Here is a 22,066-nt window from a genome sequence, read left to right as displayed (position 1 = left end):
AGGTAAGACTAGGATTAAAAGAACATGGCTTTTCTGGAGTACATAACAGTTTCAAACCAACACATTCTACTCTCTGGACCCCCAAATGACATTTTCTTTCTATATACAAAATACACAATATCCATCACAATATCACAAATGCCTTAAGCCATTTCAGTAACAATACAGATATGATACAAAGTCAGAACAGTACAAAATCTCATCAAAGTCAGTTACAGTCATGGTCTGTTCTAAGGCAAAAATTCTTCTCTGCTGTTGACCTGTGAAACTCAGAACAATTTATCTGCTTCCAATACACAAAGGAAGGACAGTCATACGACAAACATTCCCATTGCCATAGGGAGAAATAGAAAGGAAAACAGGGGTCACTGGACCCAAAAAGTTCTGAAAACCTGCAGGGCAAACTCTATTAGATTTCAAAGACTGAGAGTCGTTTATAGAATGATGCTTCCTCCTTGGGACTTCAGAGAGTGGGAGTCCCATCCTCTCTAAAGACTTATGCAGTGGCCTTATTCTCTCCAAACATTGAGATGAGGGTTGCAAACTTAGGAAACTTTGGGGAAATCACCTTTTTCTTGACTCCATCTTCTCCAAGAATTGGGGTTGCACTGCCTCTCTTCCAGCTCCGGGGTATATGCTCAACCTCCTCAGAACAGCGGTGGAAGCGAGGCTGTCTGCAATCCCTGAGAAATGTGCTTTACCTTCTCTGAAGCATGGGGCACCAGAATCCTTCCTGAACATCTCAGTGGAAGGCCTGCTTTCTGCCTTTGGGGCAAATTTAACCTTTCCATGTGGATGGGTGGATCCACTCTCCTGGCCCAAGGTTTATTGGCTTCAGACTTTAGCTTCCGTGGTTCTGCCTTTGTAGTTATTTTCCCTTCAATCTGTCCCTTTTAGTCCAGACTAGCAGTAGATCCATTTATACAGATATCGAGAAAAAAAAAAAAAAAGATGGTTTAGCATATAGCATATAGGAATTGAACCATCAGACAATAGGACTTTCTACACATCCTTTCTAGATAACTCAATTTCCAATCCTGGCTTTTTCTGAAATGGCTGACTGGTTCCATGTTTGGGAAAAAACTCACATGGGGCATAATTCTCTGGGTCTTACTTTCAGGAAGCCCCAAATTTTCCAGGCCATCAATTTCTGTTGTTTTCGTTTTTGTACCCAAGAGTTCAGTTCTCAACTTATCCCTTTCTGTCACATTTTACTGTAAGTCACAAGGAGCAGCCAGGTTGCATTTTCCACATTTAATTTTAAAATTTCCTCATTTAAGGATCTCAGCTCATCACTTTCAAATTCTGACTTCAATCCAAAACCAGTGTTCAATTATGTTAAATTCTCTGCCACTTTAAAACAAGGGCCACCTTTCTTCCACTGGCAATGACATATTCATTATTTCTGTCTAAAGCCTCATTGGAGGTATCTTTAGAGTCCACACTTCTACAAACAGTCTGTTGAAAGCAGTTTAGGCCTTTTCTATCAAGCATATCATAATTCCTCCAGAACCTTCCCCTTATTCATTTAAAAAGCTATTCCAACATGTTTGGTATTTGCAAACTACAGCACTACACTTCTCTGGTACCAAAATCTGTTTTAGTTTGCTAATGCTGCTAGAATGCAATATACCAGAAATGGAATGGCTTTCATAAAGAGGATTTATTAAGTTACAAGTTTACAGTTCTAAGGCCTTAAAAACATCCAAACTAAGGCATCCACAGAAAGATACCTTGACTTCAAAGAAAGGGCCAGATGGTGTTTGGGTTTCCTCTGTCACATAGGAAGGCACATGGCTGGTGTCTGCTGGTACTTTTTTAGCTTCTCTGAGGCAAATGCTGGATTTTTTCTCTTAGCTTCCCTTGGCTCTCTCCAGGTTCTGGCTTTTCAGTACTGTGGGTCCTTGCTTAGCATCTCATGGGAAAGCACCTGGCAACATCTACTGGGCTCCTTTCCTGGATTCTGGTTTCAAATCGCTCTCACAGATCCTGTTGATCCTTCTGGAGTTTTCCTCTGCATCTCCAAATATCTGCATCTATGCCAGTTCTCCAAGCATCTCCAAATGTCTGCATCTAAGCTTTCTCCAAAATGTTTCCCCATTTAAAGGACTCCATTAAACTAATTAAGACACATCTTGAATGGGAGGAGTCACATTTACATCCAATCAAAAGGTCACACCCAGAATTAGGTGTGTCACATTTCCATGGAAATAACATAATCAAGAGGTCTCATCCTACAATATTGGATCAGAATTTAGAAGGAAGAGTTATAGTAGAGAAGATAAGATTTAGCAAATGAGTATGACTGCTGAATCACTATAATGATATTTCTTTTAGCTTCCAGTGTTTTGGAGTTGTTAGAAGGAAAAACCTGAAAATATGGAATGCTGAACTTTGAAATCTGTTCTGTAGCTACTCATTAAAATATACTTTGAAAATTATTGCATTTTTGTATATATGTTATATTTGACAGTAAAAATGTTTTTAAAAAAGAACATGGCTTCCCCCATAAGATTGGACTAGGATCAAAGAACATGGTTTTTATCCAGAATTTATAAAGAGATTGTTCAACTCAACAACAAAAAGACAGCCAATCCAATTACAAAATGAGAGAAAGACTTGAACAGACACTTTTAATAAGAAGAAATACAAATGGCCAAAAGGCACATGAAGAGATGCTCAACTTCCCTGGCCATTAGAGAAATGCAAATCAAAACCACAATGAGATATCATCTCACACCCACCAGAATGGCCATTATCGACAAAACAGAAAATGACAAGTGCTGGAGAGGATGTGGAGAAAGAGGAACACTTATTCACTGTTGGTAGGAATGTCAAATGGGGCAACTGCTGTGGAAGGCAGTTTGGTGGTTCCTCAAAAAGCTGAATATAGAATTGCCATATGACCCAGCAGTACCATTGCTAGGTATCTACTCAAAGGACATAAGGGCAAATACACAAACGGACATTTGCACACCAATGTTTATAGCAGCATTATTTACAATTGCAAAGAGATGGAAACAGCAAAAATGTCCATCAACAGACTAGTGGCTAAACAAACTGGTATATACGTACGATGGAATATTATGCAGCTGTAAGGCAGAATAAAGTTATGAAGTATGTAACAACATGGATGGACCTTAAGGACATTATGCTGAGTGAGATTAGCCAAAAATAAAAGGAAAAACACTGTATGGTCTGACTATTTCGTTGGTAACAGAGATCATCAGGAGATAGAAATAGGGTAAGATATTGGGTAACTGGAGATGAAGGGATACAGATTGTGCAACCAGACTGAATATAAAAACTCATAAATGGACAGCATAATGCTATCTAACTGTAATAAAATTATGTTAAAACATTGAATGAAGCTGCATGTGAGAATGATGGGGGAGGAGGGCTGGGGACATAAATGAAATCAAAAAGAAAATTAGACATTAAAGATTGAGATGGTATAATCTAGGAATGCCTAGTGTATAATAATAGTGAATAAATGTACAAATTTTATAAATGTTTTTGCATGAGGAAGAACAAAGGAATGTCATTACTGCAGGGTGTGGAAAATAGATGGTAATTAATATTTTAAAATTTCACCTTATGTGTGAGACTAAAGCAAAAAAAATGTTTATTTGGTATAAAATTTATATTTTGACTAGTGCATTTCTTAATATAACTTATGTAGATAGCTTGATTGAACACCATAAGTACTTGGAATCTTGGGTAGGACATGAGATTTTGTTGGTTTGTCCAGAGTGATGAATCCTAGAGTGATTCGATCAGTGAGTGGAAAAGTATATGCAAAATCCTCTTTGGGGAATGGTGAGAACAGGGAGAAATTCAACTTCCCCAATTTGAATTCTTGATATTCTCACAAGCAGTGTGGACAACCAAAGCTGAGTCCCCAGTCTTGGGGTTTGTTTATATGAAACTTAACCCCACAAAGGATAGGTCAAGTTGACTTAAAATTTAGGCCTAAGAGCCACTCCCAAGAGAGCCTCTTTTGTTGCTCAGATGTGGCCTCTCTCTCCAGCCAACACAACAAGCAAACTCATCACCCTCCCCCCATCTATGTGGAACATGACTCCCAGGGGTGTGGACCTTCCTGGCAATGTGGGACAGAAATCCTAGAATGAGCTGAGACTCAGCATTAAGGGATTGAGAAAAACCCTAGAATGAGCTGAGACTCAGCATCAAGGGATTGAGAAAACCTTCTCCACCAAAACGGGGAAGAGTGAAATGAGACAAAGTGTCAATGACTGAGAGATTCCAAACAGAGTCCAGAGGTTATCCTGGAGGTTATTCTTATGCATTAAGTAGATATCACCTTGTTATTCAAGATGTAATGGAGAGGCTGGAGGGAACTGCCTGAAAATGTAGAGCTGTGTTCCAGTAGCCATGTTTCTTGTTGATGATTATATAATGATAGAGCTTTCACACTGTGACTGTGTGATTATGAAAACCTTGTGTCTGATGCTCCTTTTATCTACCTTGTCAACAGATGAGTAGAACATATGAAACAAAAGTAAATAATAGGGGGAACAAATGTTAAACAAACAAAAAAAGAAATGGTTTTTCTGGGATACATAACAGTTTTAAATCAGCACAAGTAGCTTTACTTACTTTTAATATGTTGTGCTATCATCAATTCCATTACTAAACCTTTTCGTCACCTCAGACAGAAGCCCAGCACCCATGAGCAAAAACCCCCCAGCCCCTGGAAACCTCTAATCTACTTTCTGACTCTATGAATTCGCCTATTCTAGATATTTCATATTAGTGGAATCATACACTATCTGGCCTTCTGTGTTTGACTTATTTAATTCAACATAATAATTTCAAGGTTTATCCATACTGTAAATGTATTAGAACTTCATTCCTTTTTATGGCTGAATAATATTCAATTTTGTGTATAGGCCACATTTGGCTATCCATTTATATGTGAATGAACTCTCGGGTTGTTTTCACCTTTTGGCTTTTGTGAATAATGCTACTATAAACACTGATGTACTGGTTTGAATCCCTGTTTTCAGTTATTTGGCGTATATTACCTAATGGCATTGCTGGATCATATGGTATACAGGGTTGAAACAATTGTGTACCCTAAAAATACCATGTTCTTCAATCCTGATTCAATATTGTTGGGTGGGATTTTTCGATTAAGTTGTTTCCATGGAGATGCGACCCACCCAATTGTGAGTAGGAAATTTTGATTAGGTGATTTCCATGGAGAGATGTTTCCAACCATTCAAAGTGGGTCACTTAATGGAGTCCTTTAAAAGGGAACTATTTTAGAATAAGCTTCAGAGCTGACACAGACAAAAACATTTGGAGATGCAGAAAGAAAACGTCCCTGGAGAAGCTGAAACGAGAAGCCAGGAAAGAAGGCTAACAGACAGTACCATGTGCCTTCACAGCTGACAGAGAAACCCCAAACGTCATCAGCCGTTTCTTGAGTCAAGATACGTTTCTCTGGATGCCTTAGTTTGGAAATTTTTATGACCTTAAAACTGTAAATTTGTAACTTAATAAATTCCCTTTATAAAAATCAACCCATTTCTGGTATATTACATTTCTGGTAACATTAACAAACTAAAACATATGCTAATTTTATGTTTAACTTTTAGAGGAACTGCCAAGCTGTTTTCCACAGAGGCTGAACTATTTTGCATTACCAACAACAATGCTCAAGGGATCCAATTTCTCCATCTCCTCTCTAACACGTATTATCTTCCATTTTTCAGTAATAGTCATCTTGGTGATGTGAAGTGGCATCTCATGTGGTTCAATTTACATTTCCCTAATGACTAATGATGTTGAGTATCTTTTCATGTGCCTTTTGTACATTTTTGTATCTTCTTTGAATAAATGTTTACTCAAACCATTTTCCCACTTATTAATTGGGTTGTTTGTTTTTTTTGTGGTTGCATTGTAGAAGTTTTTTATATACTCTGGACATTAAACTCTTATCAATGTATTATTCACAATATTTTCTTCCATTTTATACATTGTCCTTTCACTTTCTTTATAATATCCTTTTATGCATGAAGATTTTTAATTTGGGGGAAGTACACGTTTTATTTTTTCTTTTGTTGATGTCATTCTCGCAACTTTTTACTACAAAAATTTTCATACATACAAGATCATTCAAAGAACAATATACAACAATAACCCACATACCCACCATCTACATTCTACTATTAACAATGTATCAACTTTGCTTTATCTGTGTGTTTTACTGGACCATTTGAGTGTAAGTTTCAGGCATTGAGGGAATTCACCCCTACATACTTAAGCTTGTATCTCTTAAATATAAGGACATTTTCTTACATAACCAAAATGCCATTATCATAGCTAAGAAACATTAATAATTTCCAAATACCATATAATATCCAGTCTATATTCAAGTTTCCACAATGGTGGAAATGTCTTTTATCGGTACTTTTTAATACCAGACTCCAGTCCAAAGTCATGTATTACATTTGGTTGTTAGATCTGTTTGCCTCTTTTATCTAAACTATTCCATCCACTTTTTTTGACATGGCATTGACTTTTTTGAAGAAATCAAGCTGGTTGTCTTGTAAGATTACCCTATTCTCTAGACATCTTTAATTATTTCCTTATGATGTTGTTTAACGTGTCCCTTTACTCCCTGTATTTTCTGAAAACTGGAAGTTAGATCTTGAGTTTGATTAGATTCAAGTTAAAGATTTTTGGTAAGAATATCTCTGTGGTATGCACCCTCTAGGATGGTTCCCGATAATTGCTGGCTTCTGGGGTTTGTTTCCTTGTAATCCTCTCTCCTTGGAGATGGGCTGAAATTTGTGACTCACCTCTGAAGCTAGAATATGGTCGAAGAATATATCCCTTGGGCTCTCTCTCTCACTTTCTCTTACATTGTTCATCCTGGGGGAAGCCAGCTGCCACGTCCAGCCCTGTGGAGAGGTCCACGTGTCAACAGCATGAATACCTAGTATATCTAGGTACCCAGATAAACTGCACCTGGATTCCTGACCCACAGAAACTGTGTGATAGCAAATATTTGTTGACTTAAGCCTAAATTTTATTTATTTTATTTTATTTATTTATTTTTTATTACATGGGCAGGCACCGGGAATCAAACCCGGGTCCTCTGGCATGGCAGGTGAGCATTTTTGCCTGCTGAGCCACCATGGCCCGCCCTTAAGCCTAAATTTTAGGGTATTTTGTAATGCAACCATAGATAACTCATACTTATAGGTGATGCTACAAGCATCACATTTTATTACACCAGAAGGCATATAATGTCAAGTGGCTCCACTAATTTTGATCACTTGGTGGGACTGCCAGTTCTCGCCATTGTAAATGTTCATATTCCCTAGGGAATCAGCAAGTACTTTGTGGGGTAGTGCTGTGTGACACCCTAGAATATCTTATTCTTCCACAACCTATCACCTGAAGGTTTTAATATTTATTGATGATTATTGCCTCCATTCATTGTGTCTTGAGATATTGTGAAATGATGAATTTCTGATTCTATCATCCCTCCTCTATTTATTGGCTGATGTTCCTCACAAAGAAGAGTTTTCCTCCATCAACAGGAATTCACTACAATTCCTTCTAAAAAGACAGGGTAAAGGTTTAATTCTGTCTTTGTAATTACTGATTTCCTGAGTAAGGGGTTGGTTCAATAGGCACCTCCAGTTGTCGTAAACGAGTTTGTCTTTCTCTTGTTCTCAATTCGTTGATTATTTATTTACTTATTTATTTATATATCACTATGTTCTGATGGATATTTATTTGTTTAAGATTTTGCAATCAATTTTACTCATTATTTATTCTTTCATTGCTCTCATTGTCTCAAATATTGCCAGGCTGTCATAGTTTCCTATGTTATTGTGACAGTGCTACATTCTGGGTAACTTAAAACAAAAGGAATTTATTGTTTCTCAGGTTAGGAGGACAAAAGTCTAAATCAAAGTGTCATCAGGGCCACACTTTCTCTGAAGTCTTTAGGGTTCTGGTGATGGTTTGCCGGCAATCCATGGCCATTCTTCAGTTCGTGGCATAACTTAAGCTCTGCCTCTGTCACATGGCTACCCTCTCTCTGTGTCTGTGTCCAATCCCTCGTTTTAAAAGGACATCAGTCATGCCAGATTACGGCCCAGTCTAATCCAGTTTGGCCCCATATTATCTGATGACATCTTCAAAGCTCTTATTTCCAGATAGGATCACAGTCATAGGACCAACAGGACTTGAACATATCTTTTTGGGGGACGTGATTCAGTCTCTACCACAGTGGAAGCCCTTCCAGGCTGGGGAGGCCCCTAGGGAAAGGTTTGCAGAGGAGGTTTTCTCCTCAGTCCACCCACCGTTCATAGACACCCCTGCTGGGCACCATGGATGGGAGGAGGGAGGTGAAGGGAAGAAGAATGAGACAAAACGGGAAAGGGTTATTCAAGCATTTATTCCAACTAAGGAATAGGGTGTACTGGGGAAAGTGAAAATTAGGTGTCCATAGCTTGAGTTCTGGTCCTAGCAGCCTTACCCATTTGCTCTATGTCATTAGACCAGTGATGTGACCTCTCTGTTCCTGGGTGAGCATGTTTGCCATGAGGTTCTGAGGACCTGCAAGTCAGTGAGAGGCAGAAAGCACTGCAGACATGTAAGACGGCATTGCTAAGGCCTGTGCCTCATGAACCAAGCTCCAAGAGAGGGACAAGGAGGTGGGAAAGAAGGATCTGCAGACCTGAAATATCTTCTCCACAGCTGAGGCTTACTATCTGGAAGAATGTTGCAAAGGCATTTGCAAAGGCATTTGCAGAGGCTGGAGAAATCAGTCTGAGAAAGTTGCCAACCTCCGTCAAAGGGGTAAGAGATCTGATTCGTTCCAGCTTCCTGGACTCCAGACTTGCAGAACCATCTCTACAGCCCAGAGGGATGATATTGACCAGGGCCTGAGTTGCACAGAGGGAAAATCGCGTTGGTGTCCACACAGCTCTCAGGTCCCCCCTCCATTAGGCAGGCTGCACAGAGCTGAGACTGAGCCCACACCCCAGCCTCCTCCTTCTGTGTGACTCTGCCCAGGTCCCCACCACCCCTGCCCCAACTTGAACTTCCTAAAAGGCTTAAAGGCCTGATCAATGAAAACCATTAGGGTTGTTCACTCCTCAGCCTTCTGATGATATTGCCTTGCAAGAATGCCACCTGGGCCTCCACTGGAAATAATAGCACGAACTTGGCTCCCGTTTGGGAGGTGTTGGAGGATCCTTACACATGATTGCCCCCATTCTTTTCCTTCTGCTCAAACTCAGCTCACCTCCCCCAGCTATCTCCAACCTGTATCACCTTTGTTCTCTCCATTGAGACTGGATGCCAAGGTTCTCTAAAAGTCTACAGGTTTGAAAACTGGGTGCAAGCATTTCTTGTGTCTATAATAAAGATGGTAACACACATCTCAATGAGGCGTTTTCCCAGGGTCCCACCACCCCATGCCCACAGCAGAGCTGCGAATGGCCAATATGAGAAAGTCTAAGAGAAACCCAGAAATATACCAGAGATCCTTACATGATTAGCAACTCTCTGCAAAAGGGCTCCACCTGTGTGTGAAGAGCCTTGCACATGCCCAGGCAAGGTTTGGCCTATGAATGTTCACAGAAATTGCTTAGCAATAACAAGCAGGGAACATATTATCACCCACTCCCAGTTCTTTAGGGTGTCCCTCCTGCATTGTCCATTTGAGTATACAGGGCATGCACATATCTCTCCCATACTCTACAAAAGTGAATGCCTTACGCCTCTTTCTCTATGTCTCAGCTATCACTCACACAGGAAAAAAACAGCCTGGCACTGCCCTCTTGCACTTTGCCAGGCATCCCTCACCAGGTGCCAGCCAAGCACTCCCACCTTCTATTCAGTTCAACAGACATTGACAGAGACTCTAGTAGATGCTGGGGATATAAAAATGAATGACACACGGACCCTCCTCTAAGATCTTAAATATAATAGAGAACATATAGAGCAATAGAATAGAATTGAGTGTCCAGAAAGAAATACTAATATTCGCAGTCAATTGGCCTTCAACAGAGATGCCAAGGCAATTCAATGGGCAAAAGATAGTCTTTCCAAGAAATGTTTCTGGGACAATTGTATATCCACATGCATAGAATGAAGTTGGATCCCTACTGCCATACCATATAGAAAAATTAACTCAAAATGGATCAAAGACCTAAATGCAAGAGCTAAAACTATAAAACTCTTAAAAGAAAACATAGGCATACATCTTCATGACCTTGAGTTAAGTAATGGTTTCTTAGCTACGATACCTAATGTACGAACAACAAAAGAAAGATCAGATAAATTGGACATCATTAAAATGGAAAACTTTTGTGCTTCAAAGGGTGCCACAAAGAATGCAAAAAAACAAACCTCACAGTGGGAGAAAACTTTTACAAGTCATATTTTTGATAAGGAACTTGTACCTAAAATATGTAAATAAAACATCATTACAGCCTGCTGAGCTGGAGAGACCCAGGTTTGATTCCCAGAGCCTGCCCATGCCAAAAAACAAACAAACAAACAAACAAAACCCCACACTATTACAATTCAATAATAAAAACAAAAACAACCTAGTTAAATACTGAGCAAAGAATCTGAATAGACATTTCATACAAATGACCATCAAGCACATGAAAATATGCTCAACATCATTAGCCAATAGGGAAATACAAATTAAAACTGCAATGAGATGTCACTTCACACCCACAAGCATAGTGATAATAACAAGTGTTGACATGGATGTGAAGAAATTTGAACCTTCATACAACTGCTAGTAGAAATGTACAATGATTTAGCCATTTTGAAAAGCGGACTGGCAGTTCCTCAAATGGTTAAACATAGAGTAATCTATATGATCCAACAATTCCATTCTTAGATATATACACAAGAGAAATGAAAGCATATGTCCACACAAAAAATGCTTACACAAATGTTCATAGCAGCACTATTCATAACAGTTCAAAAGTAGAGACAACCTAAATGCCCCTCTAGTGGTAAATAGATAAACAAAATGTAATGTATCCATACAGTGGAATATTACTTGGCAAAAAAAGAGAGAGAGAGAGAGAAATGAAGTACTGATACAAATGCTGAAACTTGGATGAACCTTGAGAGCATCATGTTAAGTGGAAGAAGCCAGTCCCAAAGACCCACATATTATGTGGGTCCATTTAAATGAAATATCAGACTAGGCAAACCTGTAGAGACAGAAAGTAGATTAGTGGTTGCTTAGGGCTGGGAGATGAAAATGTGGGGAGGAGTTGTTAACTAAGGGTCTGTTGTTCCTTTTAGGGGTAATGAAATTGCTCCAAGATTGACTATGATGATGTCTGTACAACTCTATGAAAATACTAAAAGTCATTGAATTGCACATGGCAAATGTGTGAATTTATGGTATGTGAATTATGTATCAATTAAGCTGTTGAAAATATACAAGAGAGAATTTCACTTTTTGGGAAGTTAGAGCATACCTTTCCCTATTCTTCTCAATAAGTACAGCTGAAAACCCTGGACATTATACATAAAGCAAACATAAGGAGACTCTGAAAAGTGGACAGAAGAAAGCAGATCTTCTGGGGACTGCAGGACCTAAGGAATGACACAGGGAGAGTTCTCTCAATTTTCTTTTTGCTCATATATCCCAGACTTGGAGCTGAAGAAATCAGCAACCCAGAAACTCCAGTAGGCAGAGATATAAAACACCCCAACAAAAGCCTGCTCTCTCTAGTAAGACAGAAAGCTTTTAAGATAATAGTTATGGAGACTAAAAGTATGAAATCAAGATGCTGGCAGAGTCACACTCCTCTGGAGGCTCTAGGGGAGATTCCACTCTTTGCCTCCTTCCGTTTCTGAAGTAATCACAGTTCCTGCTGATTACTGGGATTTCTTAACTTGTAGCTGCATCACTCCAATCTCTGCTTCTGTGGTCACATTTCCTCCTCGTCTGTCTGTGTTAAATCTTCTCTACCTCGCTCATGTAAAGACACACATGATTAGATTTAGGACCAACCTGAATGATCCAAGATGAATCCTCACCTCAAAGACTCTTTTTCCAAATAAGGTAGCATTCACAGGTTTTGGGGATAGGATGTGTGCATATTTTAGGGTGCCGCCGCTGAACCCACTACTACTTCAAATTGCATGGAAAAATATAATCAACAGATGCCAACACTGAGATGACAGTGTATTAGAATTATCTGACAAATATTTTAAAGTTGGGTTGATAAAAATGCTTCAGTGAGTAATTAAAAACACATTTGAAAAAAATGAACAAAATGTTTCTTTGGCAAAGAAACGGAAGCTAAGGAAGAAGCAAATGGAAACATCAGTACTGAAAAATACAGTAACCAAAGTAAAAAGCTCAGTGGATGAACTCTATAGCAGAATAGAGGAGATAGGGGGAATTATAGAGACTTGGAAGACAGGATGATAGAAATTATCCAATACGAACAACATAGAGAAAATAGAGTGAAGAATGAATACTGCCTGAGGACTCTTTGGGACTATATCAAAAAGTCTAACATTTGTGTCATTTAAGTCCAAGGAGAGGAGAAAGAAGTTGGGCTGAAAAAGTACTCCAAGAAGTAATGACTGAAAACTACAAATCTGGCAAGAGACATAAAACCACAGATTAAGGAGACTTCCTGGAAGATGGCGGCTTAGTAAGACGCGCGGATCTTAGTTTCTTCTCCAGGACACCTACTAGGGGAGTAGAAACGATACAGAAAGCGCCCAAAGCCACAACAGAGATAAAAAAGACAGCGTACCCCATCCTGGAACGGCTGGCTGGCTGAGAGAAGCAGCTCGGGTGAGATCGCCGAGGCGCGCGGGCCTTACCGGGCGGGGCGGGAAGCGGCCGGAGTTACTCCCTTCCCCCTTCCCGGGCCGGCTGGGAGAATTGGAGAGGCGGTCCCCTGAAACCAAGGCGACTGGCGCCCACACCACGCGCAGCCCCCGGACCAACTGAGAGAATTGGATCGGAAACCCCCAGGCCGCGGAGAACGGTGACGGGTGGGGGAGGCCCCTTCCAAACCCGTGACTCCTGGGGAAACGTGCACTCTCTCGGGCGGGCCGCTGCCGCTGGCGCCCTCCCGCCACGCTTGTTGCCCAGGGCCGACTAGGAAATTCGGACGGGCTCTTTCCCTGGCTGCAGCGACCAGCAACCCTCCCTGCGTTCGGACCCCGGGCCGGCTCAAGCCGTTTCGGCTAGCGAACCCCCAGGACGGCGAGAGTTTTCCAAAGTTTAAGGTCCCACAGCACCGTTTACTGGTGGGACCCGCAGACAAACGTGTGCCACGAGCGCCACCTACTGGGCAGGATAAGAAAAACAGAACCCAGAGATTTCACAGAAAAATATTACAACCTTGCTGGGTCCAACACCAAGAGAAAACTGAATAAATGCCCAGACGCCAGCAGCAGAAGATAACTGTCCACGCTCAAAAGATTGAGAATATGGCTCAGTCAAAGGAACAAACCAATAGCTCAAATGAGACACAAGAGCTGAGACAACTAATGCTGAATATACGAACAGAAATGGAAAGCCTCTTCAAAAATGAAATCGATAAATTGAGGGAGGACATGAAGAGGACATGGGCTGAACATAAAGAAGAAATAGAAAAACTGAAAAAACAAATCGCAGAACTTATGGAAGTGAAGGATAAAGTAGCAAACATAGAAAAAATAATGGATACCTACAATGATAGATTTAAAGAGACAGAAGATAGAATTAGTGATTTGGAGGATGGAACATCTGAATTCCAAAAAGAAACAGAAACTATCGGGAAAAGAATGGAAAAATTTGAACAGGGTATCAGGGAACTCAAGGACAATATGAACCGCACAAATATACGTGTTGTGGGTGTCCCAGAAGGAGAAGAGAAGGGAAAAGGAGGAGAAAAACTAATGGAAGAAATTTTCACTGAAAATTTCCCAACTCTTATGAAAGACCTAAAATTACAGATCCAAGAAGTGCAGCGCACTCCAAAGAGATTAGACCCAAATAGGCGTTCTCCAAGACACTTACTAGTTAGAATGTCAGAGGTCAAAGAGAAAGAGAAGATCTTGAAAGCAGCAAGAGAAAAACAATCCATTACATACAAGGGAAACCCAATAAGACTTTGTGTAGATTTCTCAGCAGAAACCATGGAAGCTAGAAGACAGTGGGATGATATATTTAAAATACTAAAAGAGAAAAACTGCCAACCAAGACTTCTATATCCAGCAAAATTATCCTTCAAAAATGAGGGAGAAATTAAAACATTCTCAGACAAAAAGTCACTGAAAGAATTTGTGACCAAGAGACCAGCTCTGCAAGAAATACTAAAGGGAGCACTAGAGTCAGATACAAAAAGACAGAAGAGAGAGATATGGAAAAGAGTGTAGAAAGAAGGAAAATCAGATATGATATATATAATACAAAAGGCAAAATGTTAGAGGAAAATATTATCCAAACAGTAATAACACTAAATGTCAATGGACTGAATTCCCCAATCAAAAGATATAGATTGGCAGAATGGATTAAAAAACAGGATCCTTCTATATGCTGTCTACAGGAAACACATCTTAGACCCAAAGATAAACATAGGTTGAAAGTGAAAGGTTGGGAAAAGATATTTCATGCAAATAACAACCAGAAAAGAGCAGGAGTGGCTATACTAATATCCAACAAATTAGACTTCAAATGTAAAACAGTTAAAAGAGACAAAGAAGGACACTATCTACTAATAAAAGGAACAATTAAACAAGAAGACATAACAATCATAAATATTTACGCACCGAATCAGAATGCCCCAAAATACGTGAGGAATATACTGCAAACACTGAAAAGGGAAATAGACTCATATACCATAATAGTTGGAGACTTCAACTCACCACTCTCATCAAGGGACAGAACATCTAGACAGAGGATCAACAAAGAAATAGAGAATCTGAATATTACTATAAATGAACTAGACTTAATAGACATTTATAGGACATTACATCCCACAACAGCAGGATACACCTTTTTCTCAAGTGCTCATGGATCATTCTCAAAGATAGACCATATGCTGGGTCACAAAGCAAGTCTTAACAAATTTAAAAAGATTGAAATCTTACACAACACTTTCTCGGACCATAAAGGAATGATGTTGGAAATCAATAATAGGCAGAGTGCCAGAAAATTCACAAATACGTGGAGGCTCAACAACACACTCCTAAACAACGACTGGGTCAAAGAAGAAATTGCAAGAGAAATTAGCAAATACCTTGAGGCGAATGAAAATGAAAACACAACATATCAAAACTTATGGGACGCAGCAAAGGCAGTGCTAAGAGGGAAATTTATTGCTCTAAATGCCTATATCAGAAAAGAAGAAAAGGCAAAAATTCAGGAATTAACTATCCATTTGGAAGAACTGGAGAAAGAACAGCAAGCTAACCCCAAAGCAAGCAAAAGGAAAGAAATAACAAAGATTAGAGCACAAATAAATGAAATTGAAAACATGAAAACAATAGAGAAAATCAATAAGGCCAGAAGTTGGTTCTATGAGAAAATCAATAAGATTGATGGGCCCTTAGCAAGATTGACAAAAAGAAGAAGAGAGAGGATGCAAATAAATAAGATCAGAAATGGAAGAGGAGACATAACTACTGACCTCACAGAAATAAAGGAGGTAATAACAGGATACTATGAACAACTTTACGCTAATAAATACAACAATTTAGATGAAATGGACGGGTTCCTGGAAAGACATAAACAACCAACTTTGACTCAAGAAGACATAGATGACCTCAACAAACCAATCACAAGTAAAGAAATTGAATTAGTCATTCAAAAGCTTCCTAAAAAGAAAAGTCCAGGACCAGATGGCTTCACATGTGAATTCTACCAAACGTTCCAGAAAGAATTAGTACCAATTCTCTTCAAACTCTTCAAAAAAATCGAAGTGGAGGGAAAACTACCTAATTCATTCTATGAAGCCAACATCACCCTCATACCAAAACCAGGCAAAGATATTACAAAAAAAGAAAACTACAGACCAATCTCTCTAATGAATACAGATGCAAAAATCCTCAATAAAATTCTAGCAAATCGTATCCAACAACACATTAAAAGAATTATACATCATGACCAAGTAGGATTCATCCCAGGTATGCAAGGATGGTTCAACATAAGAAAATCAATTAATGTAATACACCATATCAACAAATCAAAGCAGAAAAATCACATGATCATCTCAATTGATGCAGAGAAGGCATTTGACAAGATTCAACATCCTTTCCTGCTGAAAACACTTCAAAAGATAGGAATACAAGGGAACTTCCTTAAAATGATAGAGGGAATATATGAAAAACCCACAGCTAATATCATCCTCAATGGGGAAAAATTGAAAACTTTCCCCCTAAGATCAGGAACAAGACAAGGATGTCCACTATCACCACTATTATTCAACATTGTGTTGGAAGTTCTAGCCAGAGCAATTAGACAAGAAAAAGAAATACAAGGCATCAAAATTGGAAAGGAAGAAGTAAAACTATCACTGTTTGCAGACGATATGATACTATACGTCGAAAACCCGGAAAAATCCACAACAAAACTACTAGAGCTAATAAATGAGTACAGCAAAGTAGCAGGTTACAAGATCAACATTCAAAAATCTGTAGCATTTCTATACACTAGTAAGGAACAAGCTGAGGGGGAAATCAAGAAACAAATCCCATTTACAATTGCAACTAAAAGAATAAAATACCTAGGAATAAATTTAACTAAAGAGACAAAAAACCTATATAAAGAAAACTACAAAAAACTGCTAAAAGAAATCACAGAAGACCTAAATAGATGGAAGGGCATACCGTGTTCATGGATTGGAAGGCTAAATATAGTTAAGATGTCAATCCTACCTAAATTGATTTACAGATTCAATGCAATACCAATCAAAATCCCAACAACTTATTTTTCAGAAATAGAAAAACCAATAAGCAAATTTATCTGGAAGGGCAGGGTGCCCCGAATTGCTAAAAACATCTTGAGGAAAAAAAACGAAGCTGGAGGTCTCGCGCTGCCTGACTTTAAGGCATATTATGAAGCCACAGTGGTCAAAACAGCATGGTATTGGCATAAAGATAGATATATCGACCAATGGAATCGAATAGAGTGCTCAGATATAGACCCTCTCATCTATGGACATTTGATCTTTGATAAGGCAGTCAAGCCAACTCACCTGGGACAGAGCAGTCTCTTCAATAAATGGTGCCTAGAGAACTGGATATCCATATGCAAAAGAATGAAAGAAGACCCATCTCTCACACCCTATACAAAAGTTAACTCAAAATGGATCAAAGATCTAAACATTAGGTCTAAGACCATAAAACAGTTAGAGGAAAATGTTGGGAGATATCTTATGGATCTTACAACTGGAGGCGGTTTTATGGACCTTAAACCTAAAGCAAGAGCACTGAAGAAGGAAATAAATAAATGGGAACTCCTCAAAATTAAACACTTTTGTGCATCAAAGAACTTCATCAAGAAAGTAGAAAGACAGCCTTCACAATGGGAGACAATATTTGGAAATGATATATCAGATAAAGGTCTAGTATCCAGAATTTATAAAGAGATTGTTCATCTCAACAACAAAAAGACAGCCAACCCAATTACAAAATGGGAAAAAGACTTGAACAGACACCTCTCAGAAGAGGAAATACGGATGGCCAAGAGGCACATGAAGAGATGCTCAATGTCCCTGGCCATTAGAGAAATGCAAATCAAAACCACAATGAGATATCATCTCACACCCACCAGAATGGCCATTATCAACAAAACAGAAAATGACAAGTGCTGGAGAGGATGCGGAGAAAGAGGCACACTTATCCACTGTTGGTGGGAATGTCAAAGGGTGCAACCACTGTGGAAGGCAGTTTGGCGGTTCCTCAAAAAGCTGAATATAGAATTGCCATACGACCCAGCAATACCATTGCTGGGTATCTACTCAAAGGACTTAAGGGCAAAGACACAAACGGACATTTGCACACCAATGTTTATAGCAGCATTATTTACAATTGCAAAGAGATGGAAACAGCCAAAATCTCCATCAACAGAAGAGTGGCTAAACAAACTGTGGTATATACATACGATGGAATATTATGCAGCTTTAAGACAAGATAAACTTATGAACCATGTAATAACATGGATGGACCTAGAGAATATTATGCTGAGTGAATCCAGCCAAAAACTAAAGGACAAATACTGTATGGCTCCACTGATGTGAACGGACATTCGAGAATAAACTTGAAATATGTCATTGGTAACAGAGTTCAGCAGGAGTTAGAAACAGGGTAAGACAATGGGTAATTGAAGCTGAAGGGATACAGACTGTGCAACAGGACTAGATACAAAAACTCAAAAATGGACAGCACAATAATACCTAATTGTAAAGTAATCATGTTAAAACACTGAATGAAGCTGCATCTGAGCTATAGGTTTTCGTTTTGTTTTGTGTTGTTTTGTTTTGATTTTACTATTATTACTTTTATTTTTTTCTCTATATTAACATTCTATATCTTTTTCGGTTATGTTGCTAGTTCTTCTAAACCAATGCAAATGTACTAAGAAATGATGATCATGCAGCTATGTGATGATCTTAAGAATTAATGATTGCATGTGTAGAATGGTATGATCTCTAAATGTTGGGTTAATTTCTTTTTTTCCGTTAATTAAAAAAAAAAAAAGAGAAGGGATAATTGGAGATGAAGGAATACAGACTGTGCAACGGGACTGGATGTGGAGACTCAGAAATGGACAGCACAATACTACCCAATTGTAATGCAATTATGTTGGAACACTGAATGAAGCTGCATGTGAGGTATAGGTTTTTTGTTTTTGTTTTTTTTTGTTTTTTTTTCTTTCTATTATTGTTTTAATTCTTATTCTGTTGTCTTTTTGTTTCTTTTTCTGAATCAATGCAAATGTACAAAGAAATGATGAATATACAACTATGTGATGTTATTAAGAATTACTGATTGTACATGTAGATTGGAATGATTTCTAATTGTTTTGTTAATTCTTTTTTTAATTAATAAAAAAAAAAGATAAATTAAAAAAAAAAAAAAAAAAAAAAAAAACCACAGATTAAAAAAGCTGAATGAATATGATAAACCCAAAGAAATCCATGCCAAGACAATCATAATTAAACTTCTGGAACCTAATGACAACAGCAAAAAAAAAAAAAAAACTTGAAGGCAGCCAACAAAAAAAAAAAAGAAAAAAAAAAGCATTTTACCTTTACCTATAGAGTAAAACAATTCAAATGACAGTGAATTTCTCATTAGAAACCATGGAGGACAGAAGGAAGTGGCACAATAATTTTCAGGGGCCAAACAAAAGAGAGTTATTAACCCAGAATCCTACATCCAAAAAAAAAAAAATCTTCTTTAGAAATGAAGGGAAAATGTGACCTTCTCAGATGGAGGAAAACTATGAGAATTTGTCACCAACAGACCTACCTTAAAAGAGAAGCTAAAGAAGTTTTCTAAATGGAAAGAAAATTATAAAAGAAAGAACCTTAGAACACCAAGAAGGAATAAAAGAACATGGTAAGCAGAAATAAGTGTAAATAAAATAGGCTTTCCTTTTCTTGAGTTCTTGAAATAATGTGTGATGGTTGAGGCAACAAATAAAATATTTTCTTATGTAGTTCTAAATGTATGTAAAGAAAATATTTGACAATTATATTGTAAATCAGGGAGGAGAAACATATAAAGGGAGGTAACTTTTTATACTTCACTAAAACTGGTGAAATGATGACACAAGTAGCCTATGATAAGTTATGTTTACATAATATAATACTCAGAGAAACCACTAAAATAGCTATTCAAAGAGATACACACAAGAACACTATAAATAAATCAAAATGGAATTCTAAAAAATGTTCAGGTAACCTAAAGGAAGGCAGGTAAAAGAAAATAGAAACAAACAAAGAAGAAAACAAATAGAAAACAAAATGGCAGGCTTAAGCCCTAACATATAAGTAATAGCATTTAACATAAATAGTCAAATACATTAATAAAAAGACAAATTGACAGAGTGGATTAAAACATGACCCAACTATATGCTATCTACAAGAAACTCACTTCAAATGTAGCAATATGGGCAAGTTACAAATAAAAGTATGGAAAAATATATGTCATGCAAACATTAATCAAAAGAAAGCAGGAGGGTGGTGCAACAATGGCTCAGTGGCAGAGATTTTGCTGCCATGCCAGAGACCTGGGTTCAATTCCTGGTGCTTGCCCATGCCAAAAAAGAAAGAAAGCAGGAATGGCTGTATTAATTGCAGATAAAGTATACTTCATGATAAAGGAAATTACCAGCGACACAAAAGGACATTATGCAATGATAAAAAGTTCAATCCACCAAGAAGACATAGCAATACTAAATGTGTATGCATCAAACAAGAGTGGCACATTATGTGTTATGTAAACTGATAAAACTGAAAGGAGAAATAGAAAAATCTGCTATTATAGTTGGGCACTTCAATACCCCTCTCTCAATAAGTGATAGAACAATTAAACAACAACAACAAAACAGAAAGGGAGAACTCAAGAACACCATCACCTAATAGAATCTAATCCACATTTAGAGAGCATTCCACCTAACAACAGCAGAATACACATTCTTTTCAAGTGTCCAAAGGACATGTACTAACGTAACCCATAAACTAGGACACAAAGCAAAGTTAATGGAATTGAACAGAGAAGAATTTAAAATAAGTGACATCATACAAAGTATGGTTACTGATCACTATGGGATACAAATGGGAATCAATAACAGGAAAATAAAAAGAAAATCTCCAAACACTTGAAAAATAATGCACTTCTAAATAATCCATGGATCAAAGAGGAAGTCTTGAGGGAAATAAAGAAAATACATTGAACAGAATGAAAATGAAATACAAAGTATTAAAATTTGTGGGACACAACTAAAGCAGTCTTGAGAGGGAAATTTAGAGCACTAAATCAGCACATTAGAAAAACAGGAAAGTCTTAAATCAATAGCCTAAACTTACACATTAAGAGCCTAAAAAAGGAAAGGCAAAAATAAACTCAAAACAAGAAGAAAGGGTGGTGCAATGGTGACTCAATGACAGAATTCTTTCCTGCCATGCAGGAGACCGAGGTTTGATTCCCGGTGCCTGCCCATGCCCCCCCAAAAAAGCAAAAAGAAAAGAGAAAATAATGCAGATAGGAACAAAGTCAGTGAAATTGAAATGGAAAAAAAAGTAAAGAAAATCAATGAAACAAAAAGCTGGTATTTTGAAAAGAGCAATAAAATTGTCAAACTTCTAGCAAGACTAACAGAGAATGAAAGAGACAAGACACAAGTTGTATGTCAGACATGAAAACAGGGAAAACTAATTTAGACCTTGTAGTTATCAAAAAGATAATAAAAGAATACAACAAACAACCCACCATGCAAAAATCTGACATTGCAGACAAAATGGATGAACTCCTTAAAAAAAATAAAATACTACTATGTACTCAAAGTGAAATAGGTCATTTGAATAGCCTATAACTCCTAAGGAAATTAAATTTGTAACTTAAACACTCCAGAAAAAGAAATCTCCAGGCCCAGATGTCTTCACTGAAGAATTATACCAAATGTTTAAAGATAACGTAACACCAATTCTACACAGAAAGTAGAAGAGGAGGGTGTCTGAGTTACTTTATGAAGCTAGTAATATCCTGATATTAAAATTAAACAGGACAATAAAAGAAAACTAAAGATCAATATCTGTGAATATAGATGTAAAAATCCTTAACAAAATGTTATCAAGTGAAATTCAGAAATATTCAAAAAGATTTATACTCTAAGGCCAAATGAGGTTTCATTCCAGAGATGCAAAGCTAGTTCAGTATTTGAAAATCAATCAATGTAATTCACCCTACAATGGACTAAAGAAGATCATATGATTATATTAATTGATGAAGAAAAAGCATTTGACTAAAAATTACACATCCATTTGTAATGAAAGAAACATTGAGAAAAATAGGAATAGAA

The 22,066-nt window shown here is 37.8% G+C and overlaps 1 long non-coding RNA gene across 3 annotated transcripts in view; it reads right to left on the bottom strand.

Annotated features, from left to right (window-relative positions):
• Positions 1-22,066, bottom strand: part of LOC143644111 (uncharacterized) — a 44,975-nt gene that overhangs the window by 16,723 nt on the left and 6,186 nt on the right. Inside the window, exon 2 of one of the 3 annotated variants that reach the window (XR_013156517.1) lies at positions 6,831-6,932. The exons of the other annotated variants lie outside the window; for them this stretch is intronic. This is a non-coding gene — a long non-coding RNA (uncharacterized LOC143644111). The remainder of the gene's footprint in view (positions 1-6,830; positions 6,933-22,066) is intronic. 3 annotated transcript variants of the gene reach the window in all.

This window comes from Tamandua tetradactyla, chromosome 8 (assembly GCF_023851605.1).
Source record: "Tamandua tetradactyla isolate mTamTet1 chromosome 8, mTamTet1.pri, whole genome shotgun sequence".
NCBI classification, from domain to species: Eukaryota; Metazoa; Chordata; class Mammalia; order Pilosa; family Myrmecophagidae; genus Tamandua; species Tamandua tetradactyla.
The sequence above is the reverse complement of the archived record's forward strand: the minus strand, read 5'-3'. Positions and strand labels throughout refer to the sequence as shown.